General features: G+C 49.1%; 1 protein-coding gene across 2 annotated transcripts in view; it reads left to right on the top strand.

Moving 5' to 3' along the window:
* The window catches only part of KCNH1 (potassium voltage-gated channel subfamily H member 1), a 384,330-nt gene that overhangs the window by 329,510 nt on the left and 37,403 nt on the right, over window positions 1-17,417 (top strand). The window lies entirely within an intron of this gene.

The following is a 17,417-nucleotide window of genomic DNA, read 5'->3' as shown; positions in this document are numbered from 1 at the left end:
GAATCCTAAGTCTCTCCGTATGTCTTACAGCAAAGCCATTTGATGAATATTTAAGTCTCTGGATTGTTCCTTTGTGACTGGCACTATCACAGAGAAGACTGAGCAGAGACTTAGGATCAGATTCATATCCTAAGTCCACTGTTTATTCACTAAGTGGCTCTTAAGCCATCCCTGCACATAGGAGTCATTCAAGGAGCTTTAAAAATACTCCATCCCAGAGATTCTAATCTAATTGGCCTACAGTGCAGCCTGAAGACTATGTTTTGGGGTTCTAAGGTACAGCCCTGGTTGAGAGCTACTATATTAAAAGAATCACCTTGGAAACATCACCCAGCACCCGCCTCAAGGTTTATTTTTTCTTGCCTGTTAATGTGAACCTCACGGAACTGTAAGGAGGAAATCAGATAAGGTCTGTTCAGTAAGTGATGGCTACTGTTATCACATTGCTGAAGATGGGATCAGGGACGGGCTGTGTTAAGCTAGTGACCTTGAGTCTCCTGCATAAATGACACAGGCCACACACTTTCCCAGCATTGGTGGGAATGATGTGAGAGACAGTAGATGGCTTAGTGAGGTCCATGTCTGGAGCACAGTGAGGAGTGCTCAGCTCACTGCAGGGACCGACCACAGGCCTTTTTTCCACATGAGGATGTCCTGTGCTGGCCAATGACCAGACTTTGGCTCACAGGTGTCCTCTTTGTTAACCTTCTGAGGGCTGCACTTTTCCATGCCCTGGTTGGCTTGTTTGTCTTCTTTGTTCCAGAATTACTGATTTCTTGTTTTTTTTTTTTTCTTTTTTTTTTTTTTCTTTTTAATCCTGAAGAAATCAGGACCTGAAAGCAGAGGAATGGAGGGGAAAAAAATATTTTGCTTTTATTTTTCTCTCTGTTGCTCAGCAGACTGGCTGACAGTCCCCAAACTGCCATCAGAAGGCCTCTTTGTTTTGAGGAGGTCATCAAATTATCAATTAGCTTTATTTTTTTAAGATTTGATTTATTTATTTGACCCAGAGAGAGAGCACAAGCAGGGAGAGCAGCAGGCAGAAGGAGAGGGAGATGCAGGCTCCCTGCAGGGAGCCCAACATGGGGCTTGATCTCAGGACCCAGAGATCATGACCTGAGCCAAAGGCAAAGGCTTAACCAATTGAGTCACCCAGGCACCTTCAATTAGCATTATTTTAAGGAAAAGATTAGGAGTGCCTTTTCGGTTTTTCCCTGGGGAGGGCTTCCTGGAGGCCAGTGTGGACCCTTCCCTGCCTTCTCCTTCACCTCTGAGGACTGGCTAGACCCATGAGGCAGGGCTCCTCTCCCTGGGGCCCACAGTCACTCCTAAGGCAGAGATGCTCAGTGTTGAACACCCATGATTGACCATGACCATAAAAGAACATTTCTCTGGTGGCTGAAGGATGAGAGAGGCACAGTTTTATTTTATATAACATAGTCTTAGAATTTTAAGTTTAAAAATATAAGATTTTCTTTTCCAGGGAAGAAAAGGATTTGGTGGGTTTTCAGACACCCAGTATGGGTGGGGCCAGATGGGTTTCCTGTCTGATCTGCCCCAGCTTATTTAAGTACTTTGGTGAAACATCTCTATTGATTAATTTTCCCCTTAAAGTTGCATGCCCTTCAGAAGTCTGTTTGCATTTCCATAAATCGGTTATGATTTTATCAGATTAAGTTATCTCCTCTGAGGCCTGTCAGCAACAGGAAGCACATTAACACCAGCAAGACAAGTGTGGGATTTTTCCAGAAATGCCTTGGTTCTCCCACATATATGGGTTTAAAACAAACAGTGCATTTTCTAGAAGGCTACCTTTTGCTCATTATGTAAACTGAATCTCTCTTCTCCCATCCCTTTGGGTTTAGATTACTGTATTTTCCTGGTCTCAATTCTAGGATATCTCAGAAACCCATAGGGAAAGACAATCATTAATTCCATGAACTTATATTGAATCCCTAGACTGTGCCAAGCCAAGAGATGGAAGATGGATCTTAACCCAAGGAGCTCAGGTAGCTAAGAGACAGACATGGAAATTGTCTGTTACAACTCTAAGGGGTGAAGGGGAGGAGCATGGGGCAGAGGCACACAGAGGCCTGGGGGCAGAGTGCATAATCCATCTGTGCAGTCCCCTCCCTGGGGCACAGGGGGACTGATCCTTCCTCAAGGAGCTCTGGCTTTCCTTCATTCCCTGGTTATTCAGTGTGCTCCTGCTCTGGGCCAGACATTGTTCTCAGTGCTAACAATAGAGCAATTACAAGATAGCAACAGTTTATCTTTGATGGCCAGTGTAATACGGGAGGTGGTGCCTCCCTGCAAAATGGGAGTATACAATAGGAAACTGTACTGTAAGGACCTATTTTAGAAACTGTCCCTGCTCCCCTTCCCCCAGGAGATAGACCAGCTTCAGGTAACAAAGCCCAGATACAAAGGTGGGTCAGGCCAGGTGGAGACATCTGATGAGTGGGGGGCATGCATACTATCTCCCTGGTTACCAAGGAGTATGGGCCCCGCCCTTTGGGAGCCCTTTTGGCGCCAATCCCAATTAAGGTTGTAATAGGCTGGTTCAAATGTCTACTAGGGTAAATTGTAACTCAATTGGTCACCTAGCATCACTGTGGAGTTTCCTGTGTGTGTTACAATCTCATTGGCCACCTGTGCGTGGCCAGGCCTGACCGCATGGTCTTTGCCCTTAAAAGCTAGTCTGTGAAACAGAGAAAGGTCACCCTCTCATGTAAGAGGTGCGGCCCCGAACATTCGGTTAGATTCTTGATGCTTGGCGCGAAATAAAGCTTTGCTTGACCTTCGCTTTGTATCAGTCTCGCTCCTTTAATCACAGACCCATTATTGGGGCATAACATGTACGACTGTGTCTAAGCACACAGAGCTAGAGCCAAAGCAGCCCTTGGAGCCCTGGGCAAACTTTTGAAGGCAACTCAATAGTCCTTTCTACCTGTAGAGCTTCCTCTTATGCATGGGCCTTCCCATCCTTGCCTTTGGAGCTTTACTTTAGCCCTTGATGCCATATAGCCTAGACCACTGTTCCTGTTCATATAGGACAGGGAGGAGACTGCTTGGGTTTGAAGTGCAGTCTCTTGGCCTTAGAACAAATTTTCCTTTTTACGTCGCAGTGAAGTTCATGGTCTCTTGTGAGATGGCAGCTCAGTGTCTTGGCCTCCTTACAGAGTCTGCGACTGGAACCCATTGGAACTTGCTCATTGCTGAGTCATGGGTCAATGGGCATGGAGGGAGGTGTGAGGGTATGTGGGAGAGAGGCTCATTCTCAGTAGACCATGAGTCAGTTTAGAAACATAAGGACAGAAAGCTGGGCCAGGCCTTGCGGGAGCCACAGGGAAAAGGACAGCTCAGATGTAGCAGTTGACTTCTGACAGCTTCCTTCTGCAGCTTCTGACTTGTCTCCAAAAAGTGATGCGAAGCCAAGACAGAGTCTGCTCTGTGCCTTGTTGCCTGGGAGCAATTATACCCCTCCATTGAGGGAGAATCTAAATTTTATTTTAGCCATCCACTTCTACGTGGTCTGCCATTAAGTCTTGGAGACATATCAGGGATCTCATTACTCTAAATACAACACAAAAATACCTCAAGAGAAAATGCATTTCATGAGATCTAAAAATTTTATTAACCCGAACTATCAAGTGCTTATATAGCTGATGGCAGCCTTTGCGAGCCAGAACTCTTGCACTAAAGAATTTTCATTAGAATTAAAAACCATTCTGGTGATTAGATGGGGTTGGCTAAGAGCCGGGGCAGCAGGAGCTGGGTCATGCATGTTGAATTTAGGTGCTTTTCATCACCAGGGCATCAAGCACCTGTTGGGCAAATCCAGCACCAAGTGGAGAGGTCCTGAGACACAGAGGAAAGAGCTCTGAACCTTAGCCAGAGCCTGGCCTGGGCTCCTCACCGTGGCTCCCAGTTGCCCCTCCTCCCCCCAGTACTCCTCCAGTGCACAGCACTTCCATCTGGCTCTCTGGGTCATTGAGTTCTAGCTATTAAAAAACGAGGAGACTGAGCTTAAGTCCTTGAGTCCTCCAGGCACCAAAGCTCCAGGAGAAGTGGTACGGGTTGCAAAAACTCTAAAGAAAGGAGATGCAGAAGGGTGAAATGACATCAGTTCACCCTCCTGTTAGGAGAGCATTTTGTTAGGACGCCTGGGTGGCTCAGTGGTTAAGCCGCTGCCTTCGGCTCAGGTCATGATCTCAGGGTCCTGGGATCGAGTCCTGCATCGGGCTCTCTGCTTAGCAGGGAGCCTGCTTCTGTCTCTCTCTCTCTGCCTGCCTCTCTGTCTACTGTGATCTCTCTCTGTCAAATAAATAAATAAAATCTTTAAAAAAAAAAAAAAAAAAAGGAGAGCATTTTGTTGACTCTGTTCTCCTCCATTCATCCCCCTGACCCTGACTCCCACGCCTCAAGGAGGCCCCACTTTCTGGGACAACATTGTGGAACAGAGAGAACAATCTAAGCTTCTACAGTCGCTCCTATCCTTAGTCAGGAGAGAGATCTGCGGCCCTGTTCTGGGCCATGGTCCCTCCAGACAGGGGTTCGGCTGAGAATAACAGACGAAACCCTGTGGAGAGAGCCCTGTGCAATTTCTTATACATCATTTCTGGCCAGAGTCTGTGAAAGAGACCATAGGTCTGTCTTGTTCCCAACTCTTTGGAGCAAGCAGGTTCAAGTTAACCCATTTAGACATAATTAAAATCCTATCCCCTATGACTTACCCTTTGTCTTTGGCACAGATCATTCCACATTCTTCCCCATACCGTCCCTAAGCTAACCTGACCTTGGGCGACTCTGCCTTATTTACTGTTTACCTGACCTTGGGCGACTCTGCCTTATTTACTGTTTACTTTAATTGCATGTGGTTATTCTCGCATTGTTGTCATTGCCATGAGATAGAGATTTCGTGGTCTGGACGAGCCAGTGCAGTGTCAATCTTCATGAACTTCTATTTGATTAAACCCTCCTGTCTTCTTGTCTCACTTCATTTTGTTGTCATTGTTGTTGTTAAAAGAATACAAAGAATTGCTCAGTTCTCTCTCCCTCTCCCCCTGACTTTCCATACACCTTTGTTTTCTTTTTCTCCCCATAAAGTGTGGCTGGCCATACTCATTATATTGCTCCTACAAATCCTGATGCTCTTTTTAGCTTCTGTAAAGTGGTTTGTTTCTATTAATTCTGTCTACTTGGTAGTTTGGAGTTTGCTTTTCACAAGCCCTCTTTGGCCATGCATTGTCCTTCCTCCTGTGGGGGAGGGGAGACGGGGTCCCCAGTGCAGTACAGTAATGTAGCCCTTGTTTTCAGAGAGCTGAAAGTCTGCCTGCTCCCCTGTTCAAGAGGAACAGAGGTCCACACAGACACACATACACGCAGTTCTAGAATGGAGAGGGAAGGGAGCCAATGTGCCAGACCTTGGGATAGGAAGGTATCTGACCTTCTTTTGTCTTTTTTAATCCTCATCCCACCTTGTGAGACGGTTTGGTTTTCCAAGTTTACAAACAGAGCAACATGCTCCCAGAGGTAAAAGAATGTCTATTAAAAGTTAAAATAAATTATTAATCCCATTCCACAAATTCAATTATATAAGGGAAAAAATGACCTTATTTTTCTATAAATCGATTCAGAAGGTTTTGTTACAGGCCCCCATGCTTATAAGCAACAGAACCTTCATCTCGTAAAATTGGAAGCTACTTCCCCCGCCCCCCCCCCGCCCACCCTTTTCTTAGGGGTTGAATCAAGTTCTGTTCGATAGAATTTCCTGTGATGATGGGAATATATTTGCACTGCCCTTAGCCCTATGTGACTAGTGAGCATTTGAAATGAGGCTAATGCAATTGAGCTAATGATTTTTTAATTTTTTTAACTTAATTTAAAGAGTCATATATGGTTAATGTCTATAATATTGGACAATGCAATTGTGGACAAACTTACATGGTACAAAGACCTTTAGTTGGTCTTGGTTGGGGGCATAACCTGGGAATCCTCATTTACCACATTGAGAACCCTAAGAATGAGTTTGTTCCCAGCAGGATATCCAAGTCATCGGTCCCTGCAGACTCCTGGGTCACCTCTATCCCTGACCCCATGTCTCTTGGGGCTTCCTCTAAGTCCTCTAAGTCACCCCTTCACACTGCACTGGTTCTAGGGCTACAGTGTTTAAAATGGAAGCCACTAGCCACATGCACTTGTGAGCACTTGAAATATAATGTGTGAGGATTGGGGTGTTCTATAAGTATAAAACATACAATGGATCTTGAAGACTTTAGTATAAAAACAGAATATAATGTATCTCCTTTATAGTTTTTTATGTTGATTACCTGGCAATTGAATTACATTGTAATTGATTACATTGTAAATGAAGCTTGGACATATTGGGTTAAATAAAACATTATTAAATTTAAATTTTATCTATTCCTTTTACTTGTTTAAATGTAGCACCAGAAAGGTCACATATGTGACTCCCATCTGTGGCTTGCATTGTATTTCTGTCAGACAGCACTGTTCAAGAGGGTCAGGTCACTGTGCTTCCCGGAGTCCCCCACAGGGAGATATAAATCCATTTCCTGAGAGTCTGGCTTACAGGATGGGGGAAGTGTTAAGAGGTAACAGGGAATAGGCAAGATGGGGTATTTCAAAACGTTAACCACTTTACCACCCCTGCAACTGGGTTCTCCAATGTGGAAGAAAGAGTTCCCAGCCTTTGGGTCTAGGAACCAGGGACTGGGCCTCCTTACAGACTGAGGGTCTGCCCAAGAGTGAAGTGAGGCCCAGGAAAGGAGAGAAGAGCACTAGTCAGCCTCTGCCTTAGGGTAAAATCTATTTTATGGGTCAGAGGCTGAATCCCCAAAGGCTAAGGAGTAGCAGGGCCCAAACGGAGGTGCAGCCTGGAGACTAAAGTGCATTTGTATCCCGATCTGTGGTGCGTGACTGAGGGATTCCATCACAGCCCCTGCATGTTCCACTGGGTATACCAGTTGGTGCATTCCATCCCCATGTCAGGAATTGGATTCTTCCTGTTACCCCCAAACTCTAGTCAGGCCTGGCCCTTCAGAATGCTTTGGGAAATGATTGTGTGATTAAAGTTAGGCAAATGAGAGCTGCTTTTCCTTCCCCTAATGTCTCACCTGATCCCAGAGGCCCCAGGGGAGGCAAAGAGAGCTACTTGTAAAGCAAAGTGATTTGAGAAATGACTCAGTATGTCGTCAAGTAGGAGACAAAACTCAAATAGAAGATGTAAACCCCTGTCTTTCATTGGTCAGTCAGCTGTATGCCCAGCACCTACACTTGGCCGAGTCCTCGTGCTCTCCATAGCTGAAGTGGAAAGATAGGAGTTCTCAGAGAGCCTGGGTGGAGAGGCAGGATATGCAACCAGAGTTAACCTGGTCATCCTGCTCAGTGGACCATGTCGACAACCAAAGGTGAGCAAAGCAGGCCTCCGACATGTTGGGGGAAGGTAGAGATCCCATGCAAGTTAAAGTTCATAAATCACATTCCATTCCAAATGCCTGTAAAGGAGATCCCATTGTTTGAAGAATCCTGCAAACAACCATCCTGCAAGGTAAATCCTTTAATAATAGCATATGGCTGTTGAGCGTTTTCAGAAAAGTGTATTTGTGTGTCCTCCAACCCCTTAACGCAAGACCCACCTGACCTGCCTGAGTGTTGCAAAGGGAACATCTTTGAGCAGGGATGAGGTGTGCTTAGAAAATGGGATGACTAAAAATGGAGGGTGCATGCTGATTGCCTTCTCTGAGAGACCATTGCCATTGTCCCAGACTCTGCTTCCCTCTGGAGTCCTGAGGCCAGGCAGCCAGGTCCCTGGAGTTTCTCCTTCAATTTCTATTCTGTCTAGCGGCTCTGGTCTCAGAGCCCGCACTGGGGCCAGAAAGATCCCACTGAGAATTCCTTCAGCCCCAGGCCCCCCACAAGGCTGTGTTGGTACAGCTGCATACCTCGGGGCCCTGTCTCCTTCAGGTCCCACAGAGGGTCACACAGAACTTGTTTTTATGATTATTGTTGCTGATGTTGGGTTAGAACCCCAAGCCCCACTTTCTCAGCCCTGAAAAATCACAGCTTCTCATGGCTGTCTGTAACAATTAGCTCTTGATAGGAAAATTATGCCCTAGGGATAATGGTACAAAATCCTGGAGGGGAGGGGTGGGCATGAGCAAGATTAGTAATGCACGGTTGAATCAAACCAAACTAATCCCCTTAAGATTTACATCGCGTGTTGTATAAATCTGGCTGTTGACAGCTGAGGCTCCGCAGAAGAGACTTGCGCTCCTTTTTCCTCCCATCCGTGTCCTCATCCTTCAGCCAGCAGTGGCCAGAGGCTCACGCCATGCCTGGGCTTGAGTCATCCGGTGCAGGCAGCACATGGTTCTTCCAGAAATGGTCCCCAGGCCTGTCAGAGTGGGTGGAGGACTGTCCTTGCCCCTATTGGAGAAGAGCTGGGGGTTTCTATTTCCAGAACCTTCCCTGAATCATCACTTATCTTTGCTGCTTCCACCCCGCACCCGCACCCCCGTGATAGCAGATCCTTCATGGAGATGACCTGAAAGCTTCTCTGAGGTCTGGCTGACCCCATGCCCTCCCTCGAGGACCCACACAGGCCTCCAACAGAGACTCTGGTGGTCAGACATCACCATGGACCGTCCCTTTGGGAACCAACCCTCTGCTCCAGTACATTCCAGGGGACTCGCCTCAGAGCAACAGCCAGGGCAAGGGAGGTTATCTACCAGCCTCACATAGGCACTGCATAAACCATGCTTTTTGCTTAGCTTCTGGGTTGTTCCTTCCGGAGCAGTCAGCCCTAGAGAGACAAAGGGCATACAGAGGAGGGTGGGATGCACAAAAGATAAAGACAAAAGGGATGCCACCCCTTTGAGGGCAGGCATGGTGCCGTGATCCTCCGCATCTCCCGTGCAGGAGCCGTGGGCCATCTGGAGTGACTGACTGAGGAAGTAGATAAACAGAGACCATAATTCCTGAATGATGCTGCACATGGGACCCCCTGGAATAAACGTGTCTGCTCTGACCCCCTCATGTAAACTCATTGCATGCATAATGGCGTTTAGTCCTCAATGGCCCATTTCACTGATGAGGACACTGAGTTCTGAGTTGAGCAATTTGTATCAAGTCACCTGGCAAGTAAGCAGCAAAGGTCCTGGAGCCTGAGTGAAGGAAAAAACAAAACAAACCCAAGAAGGAAGATAGTATTTAATAAGCACAATCCCAGGCCGAGTATTACTATAAATCCTTTCATAACATTGATATTTTATAAAATTGGGTGAGGTAGATTTTCCTCTCCTTATGAACAGCTGTAGAAACTGAGATGCAGGGAGGTTAAGAGATGTGCCCTTGTCTGTCAGCCACGTACACAGCCACACACATGATCACACACAACCACAGACAGCCACACACACAGCCTCACATGCCCACACATACAGCCACACACAGTCACATACAACCTCACACACAGTCACACACAGCCTCACACACAGTCGCAAACAGCCTCACACATGCCACACACAGTCACATACAACCTCACACGTGGTCACACACAGCCCCCCACACAGCCACATATAACCTCACACATAGCTACCCACAACCTCACACAGCCATGTAGACAACTACACACAGCCACACGTACAGCCACACATAACCACACACATGGCCACAAATGTGACCACACACATGGCTATACACACAGCCACACACATGGCCACACAGAGCCACACACGACCACACAGACTTGGAATTACAGTCCCCTTACAGCTCTTCTCTCTGCCCTCCACGCCGCCTCCCACACCTTAGACAAGACAAGGCCTGTCTCTTGCTTCTTACGGTGGTTGGTAGGTTAGAGAAAAATATCAATATTCACACCCTTCTGGTTAAGACAGTAGTGAGAAGCCACCCTCCTCTGAGTGGCAGGAAAATGTGTGAGTCTTTCTAGTCTGTGGAGGCTCCCAGGACACGGTCTGATTTGTGGGGGCTGAATTCTTGCTAGCTTCACTCACAGCTGCCTTGGTCACAGAGGAAATTAACTCCTGGGTGTCAGACCTCTGACTTTCCCATTTGTAGACAATCTTTACTACGACACAAGCAGATGTATATTGATGATTGCCTGCATGCGTGGACCTGGGCTGTACCCTGAAAATATAGACATGAATCAGGTAGGTCAGAGGGCAAAGCAGAAAAGCCCATGCCAGAAGGAAAAAATGAAACATGTGCTAAATTGAAATACTTGTCACATGCCATGGGAATAATTAATTTAGCCTGGGAATAGATTGGGAGGCTTCCTGCAGGAGGTGGCATTTGAGTTGGACTATGAAGGATGAGGACTTCTCTGAGCAGTGAATGAAGGATGGGGCTTTGTGGGTCAAGAAAAGGGAAAAATTTAGACTCTAGTTCTCTTCTTCCTTACAACCACTTTCCTAACCCCCACACCTCTGTGCAAAAACTCACCACCCAAAGCTGAGCACAATTAGGGGGGCAAATCTATTTCTTTATGGAGAGCAAGGGAAGGGATCACAGCTTGATACATATTTTATTCCCCACCCGAACCAATGCTTAAGTCTAGCTTGGCTGAGAGGGGTGAGTTCCATGGCCAGGAACTAGAACAGCCAAAATGAAGGGAGGTCCTGGGACCAGAAGGGCAACCTGAGCCCGAACCTCCATGGGAGAGCAGAATGTGGGAGCGGCCAGATGTGCAGCCCAAAGCTGGTGTTTGGAGCCCGTGCTTTGAGGGAAAGCAGGTTGGAATCATGGAGCCAAGGGCAGGAGCCTCGTGATGCCCCTGATTGGTGAGGATGGACTGGCCTGGATTGCAGGGATTGAAGACACATTTCCCCCTCTCAGTGGGTCTGGCTCGTGGGTCAGTTTTGTTGAGTTCCTTTATTTGAATGTGGGATCCCTGAGGACAGGGTTTGTGCAAAGCAGCAGGTGTGAGAAAAGGGCCCCGTGTTTGAGGCCAGGTGGGCCTGAGTATGAATCGCAGCCCTGTCACTTAGTAGGCCTGGGGGTTAGACAAACGACTTAACCTCTCTGAGCTTCATCTTCCTTTTTGGTAAAATGGGGATAGGGGTATCTTTACCACGGACTGTTCAGGACGACTCATTGCCATAGTGACTGTGCCTTGTGGATCCCATCATCTCCTTGTGTGATGCTTCTCCAACGCTCAGCCACCCACACAGACCGGTGTCTCTCCAGTCCTGCGTGGGGGGGCTGCTGGGCTAGGGAGGGCCCAGGCACCATGTCTGCACATTAGTTAGAGCCATCTGTTTATCCATTATCTATTCATCTATCTGTCTATATATCTGTCTACTTATCTATGATCCATCCATCCATCCATCATCTAACTAGGTGTCTATTACCTATCTACCTATCCATCCATCCATCCATCTACCCATCATCTATTCATCTGTCTGTCTGTATATCTGTCTACTTACCCATCCATCTATCCACCCATCCGTCCATCCGTCCATCCAACCATCCACCCATCCATCTATCCGTCCATCCATCCATCATCTATCTGGGTGTCTATCACCCATCTATCTATCTATCCATCCTTCCATCTGCCCATCATCTATCTGTCCATCTATCTGTCATTACCTATCTACCTACCCATCCCCTCCATCCACATCTAATTTTTTGTACACGTGTTTTTTAAACTAACAGGATCATGGGTCTAACCCTTAGTTAACTTAGCTTCATGGTTTCATTGTCCACACATGTAGTCTGCCTCAGGGCTCTATATTAATTTGCTCAGGCTGCCACTACAGAGTACCATAGCCAGGGTGACTTAGGACACAGGAATGTATTGTCTTACAGTCTCGGAAGCCAGAAGTCCAAGACTATAGTGTCAGCAGAGTTGGCTCCTTCTGAAGGTTGTGAAGGAGCATTTGTTGCTGGCCTCTCTCCTGGCCCTGGGAGCTGGTGGATTTCTTTGTGTTCCTCGGCTTCTGCTGCCCTCTGCCTTCACCCTCATGTGGACTCTAACCTGTGTGTGGCTCCGTCTCTAGTCCAGATGCCCCCTTTCTATAAGGACATCTGTCATATTGGACTAAGGGCCTATCCTGCCTCCATAGAAGGCTGCTTTCTGAGGTAGGAAAGGTCAGGACTTCAGTAGATGAATTTTTGAGGACACCATTCAACCCCTAATGGTCTCCCACTCTCTTCTCCAGCTGCCTGTGCACTTGAGAGATGGCTGTGTGGGATCATGGTCACAACAAGGTGGGGTCTTGGAGATTTGAGTCAAGTGAGTTCCTAGAGCTTGAATGCACACCCTTGGGTGGCCAGGACTTACCAAGTGTAGGGGCCTTATCATTGTGAGTTATTTCGGCCTTTCTTCCCTGTGTATAAAAGCATGAAAAGTACCAGAGTATCTTTAGTCTGCACACCCCTGCCAGGCACTACTCCAGCCCCTGGCCGTGGGCTCAAACACAAATTCCTCCTCCACCCTTGTCCTCCCTCCCAGGGAACTGAGAATCGTGCTGGTGCGAGGCGTTTGGAGAGGAACATAACGAGACAGAGACTTTCCATTTTGGAACTGGGAATCAGAACATTGCAATTAGACCAGAGGTTCTAACCTTGAAGGAAACTTTCACGGAAACTAATTTGACCCCATTCCAGTCCCTCGATTTCAGCCTGTGTCTGTGCCTGGGAGAAGGGGCAGGTGGAATCCTTCCCCCTTGCTGGGTCTGTCCGGTCACTCTGCCAGCCTCAAAGAGCTGACTGCAGCCCGAGAGCCATCAGCGACTTCCACCGTTGGTTTGCAGAGGCTGGAACTGTTAGTGGAGCTGTTAAGGAACTGTAACCACATAATGGGGGATCTAGTGATGGTCACCGTGTCGTTCAACTTCCAGACACAGAAAGGGTCTCTTCCACTTTGGAGGCTCAGGATTCCCAGACAGCGAGAGTTTCTTAGTGGTCCTCACCCCGGATGTGTGCTCTGGGCTGGATGCTGGGAGGAGAGGCCCCTGGACGAAGCCTGGCAGTGGGGCCATGGCCCTGCAGCTCCTGTTGGCCCCGGGTGAAGCGTGGTCTCCGTGTCAGCCCTTGGAGCACACTGCAGGCTGGACGCCTTCTCACGTATGGGTGCATGCAGAGCTTACCTCCAGGGCGCTGTGTTGGCTGCAGGGTCCCTTCTTTTGGAATCCATCCAGCCACCCCACCCCAGCTTCTTCCAACCCCACCTTCCTCTAAAGAGTCCTGGCTGTTTCCCCAAAGGGCGGCATTGAACTTCTGGGTCCATCCTTGGGAGCTATTGCCTGATTTTTCCAGGCTTGAGAGTATCTGACTCTTAGACACAGTGTTTCTTTTTGCTCCCCTCAGCTACCATCCATTGCACACATGTGATGCAAATGATGAACTGAGAAGAAAAACACTTCCATCCTGGCGAGCAGGAAAATGAGGGGAACAAGTGAGAGCACCCCAAGATACCTGCCTGCCAGTCTTGCTTGTCTTTCACATGTGTGAGCAAGAATGTTGTGTTCCTTCATTCAGGAGGCGTTTGCTGGGCTCCCGCTGGGAGCCTAGCACTGCATTTAGACCTGTGGGGGACACTGGCATGGGTCAGACACTAATCTTGCCCGGGGTGGTGCGAGGCGTTTGGAGAGGAACATAACGAGACAGAGGGGAATTTGGGGGTTAAACAAATTTTGGAGGGGAATTTCAGATATTTACATAAAAGAATAATGTTGGGCCAGAAAGCATTGTTTATGATTAGAGCTGGATGAAGATCACGTTGTGTTCGGAAAAGGGCTGCGTGCCTCTGGCTGGGAGACTCAAGGAAGGCTTCCTGGAAGAAGTGGCATTGCTCAGGCCTTTGCCGAAGAGGTGGGATTTGAATCAATGGAAATGGCATGGGGGGGAGCAAGGGCGGTCCAGCATGAAGGCAGCACAAAGGGTCCCGGAGGGAGGGTGAAGGGGGCGCAGGAGGCATTCGGAGTCTTTCTCCATCCGGAGAGCAGGGCAGCAAAGGGCTCTCGCCAGGGCACTTGCTGCTGCTGGCGCTGCGCCATGTTTGTGCCTCCAGACTACCTGCTTTCGTGTGTGTGCTTACGTTCTGTGTGTGCCCCGTCATACCGCTGCATGACATACCTGTATCACAGCTCACGCACACTGCACAGCAGGCAGCGGGCCGGGAAGGGAGACCTTGCTCATAGTTCCTCAACAGATTCATGTGCCCTCTCCAGGGAGCACAGAGAAGGCCCCTTCCTTTCAAGGCTCTGCAGGGGGAAGGAATGGCCTGGCTGTAGGGGTGTCATCTTTGTGAGCATAGAGGGGCTTTGTAGAAAGTGTCCCCACACACAGGCCCCCCTGGAGCTGGTGGCCCGCTCTGGGTGGGGCAGGAAGCCTGCAACCTCTCCCGCCATGGCCAGCTGGTTTCCCGGTCGGACACTCACCCCTCAAGTCCGCTGCCAAGGACACGCATCAGGTAGCCACTTTATTGACCATATAAAAAACAGAGTGGGGAGTGGAGCAGAGCCGGGCTTGGGTTTTACTGTCAGTAACTGTTTGTGCTGTCCCTGTCCTTCAATAGTTCTGGATGTAAATAGCTCTCTCTGGGAGAAGAGTCTGGGTCAAGCCAGGGGAGATGCCTGCCAGCCTCATTCCGGGCTGGCTCTCTGTGTGCCTGGGCAGGAGTGAAGTCCTGGTCCGTTTTGGTGCTGGGGGTGTGGGGACAAACATCTCACTTCAGAGCTAGGGTAGGGGCCCGGCCCAGCCCAGCCCAGCCGCTGATTACCTGGTACCCCTTCCCACCCCTTCCAGGCATGGCCATCCTCACCCACGCCTGCCACACTCCTCTCTGACCTTGGTCAAGAAACAGTGTATATGGAGAAGTGACCTCAGTGCCTTCTCATGCCTGTCCCAGCACAGCGTCCATGCCCTCTACCCCAATACCTGTTATATTCCCAGACTGTGAATTCCCAAGGAGACAGGACTGGGCTTCTCTTCAGCCCCATCCTTCTGTGTGGTATGTGATGGAACTTGGCTCCAGTACATGTCTGTCCAACAGAAGGTAGAGAGAGAAACTAGGAGATGCCAGCCCGGGACCTCCTCGTGCCCAGACTCTTCCACGGAGCCTGTCTCCTCAGCCATAAAATGGAAACTACAGCATTGACCTCGGGTGTCATGGTGAGAAGGGGCCACTATGCTTAGTAAGAACTGCTAATGCCTTCATTACCTTCCACCCACTTGCTAAGAGGCATGGTCTGAGCTCAGAAGAGCCACTGATTCCCTGTTCAGGCTGCCGTTTCCTGACTCTTGGGCTCAGAGGATGCTCCTCCCCCTCTGTGGGCCTCAGTTTCCTCATCTGCAACGTCAAGAAGCTGGACAAAGTGGTGTACGAGGTCTTTTCCAGCCCTGCCTGTGGTTCTAAAAATTAAGTCATTAAGCACCTGTCATCCACATTCTGAGTCACCAGCCACGGTGCACATGATTCTAAAGAATGGCTAAAGCAAGGGTCATTTTTATTTGATTTTCAAAGGCTTTGTTTATTTTGTGGTGGGCTGTACTCTCCATGCTGCATTTTGCTTCTGCAAATACTAGAAGCCGTTTGCATGTCTTACGCACAGCAACGGGTTGTGGGTAAGGAAGGGGTGACAGCCTGCCCTCAAGAGACTGCTTCGCACCCCACACGATTAGTCCTTCAGGCTGAGCGAGTCTGGAAGAGGCCCTGCAGGCCTCCTACGGAGAGGGGAGATTTCGGGATGAGTGCAAATAGTGCCAGTGAGGAGGGGAATGAGTGGGCAAAAGGCCAAGATCTGCAGTCCGACTTTCTGGATCCGAATCTCAGTTAAACTCCTCACCCGTCCCACATCTGTTTCCTCAGCTGTAAAGGGGGCTGGTGATGGGACCCACCTCAGAGCTGTTATAAGGATTAAATGCCATGCAATAAGGGAAGAGTGGGTGGCCCATCACGTGGCTCTTAGTAAGCGGATGGCGATTACCGTCGGGGGATGTGGTTTGGTGGGGGGTGGGGGTGTCGTGGCGCAGACGCAGGCTGGGATTGAATTGGGAGGCGCAGACACTGGGCAGAGACACAGTATGACGGGGAGGGGAGTGAGGAATGAGGGCGGGATGGCGGACCGTCATGGGTGAGTGGGAGGCCCTTGAGCCAGGACCAAGAGGAGGACCCTGGCTGAGAGCCGTGGGCAAGCGGATTACCAGGGGGAGGATGACCAAGAAAGGGCGACCAGGAGGTCTGTTTTCTGAGCTCTTTCCTTCTATTACACCTTCTGCGCTGTCATAGCAGGTGGTTTTAGCCTTTTGTTGTCGTCGTTACGGAAATTGCAGCCAAATGGGTTCTGCTCCTGGGCCAGCCAGGGTCCCCCAGGAACACCATTGGCCTAAGTGGGCCTCAAATTTGGCTGTCCAGACCCAAGATGGTGTCCCCACTGCTCTGACAGTGATGCTTGCTAGCTGAAAATCACACACCTCAGGACGCTATTTTCTCTGTCTGGTCCAAGACTTCCATGCATTTCTTGGAGCGAAGGTCAAACCCCCCAGGGAAGAGAGACTGGAGAGGCCTGTAATTCTTCTCCAGCTTCATCAGCTTCTCAGGGGCAAGCTGCAGGAGAGCTCAGAGCTGAAGGCTTAGAAGAATGTGTATTTCCACCAAGGGCCTGGGCTGACAGTTCTTTCCCCTGGAGAGGCTGGCAGGCCTCCCCTGCTCAGTACCTCTCAGCAGACCCTCTCTCCTTGTCTCCTCCCTGGCAGGGAGGCGATGGCGGGGAGAGGTGATGAAGCCCACAGCTTTCTCCAGCATTCTCAATGCCAGTGAAATGACCTCCCATCTCCAGAGCACATGCTACCCTACCTCCCTGCCTTCCCACCTCCTTCCCCCCTGCCTGGGAATACCCACACCAAACCCCTGCTGACCTACTTACAACCCCACATGCTCCTGCTAACTGGAGAGGGAAGGAGAGAGCTTGGGTTTTTGCAGGCTGGCAGGGAGAGGGCTTCTGGCTGAGTCACTTGCTGTCCTTGGCTTTGCAAAGTATATACAAGAAGAACAGGCAGTGACCAGCTGCTCTCCACATACATGAAGAAATGAGCAAGTGGAATTGGGTTCACTTAAAAGCCAACACTTTGGCGTGTGTGTGTGTGTGTGTGTGTGTGTGTGTGTGTGTGTGTCTAACATAGACCATAAGATGATTAAATGCAGAACTGACTGTCTGGACCTTCAGAAAGAGAAAATAGCATTTGGTGTTGCGAGAGCAAGGGACCTGGGCTCTCCCAGCTCTCTCCTCATCTACACAAAATAAGAACACTTGCCCCACATATGCTGCAGGGCTGCTGGGATCTCAAAGGAGACAGCGTGCATGCCAGCTCTCTGTCAACCGAAAACAGAACGAATGTCAACTGTCATATTAATAATGCCAGGCATAATGGCG

Source organism: Mustela nivalis (genome assembly GCF_964662115.1).
Source record: "Mustela nivalis genome assembly, chromosome: 16".
Classification (NCBI taxonomy): Eukaryota; Metazoa; Chordata; class Mammalia; order Carnivora; family Mustelidae; genus Mustela; species Mustela nivalis.
This window is presented reverse-complemented; position numbering and strand designations above follow the sequence as displayed.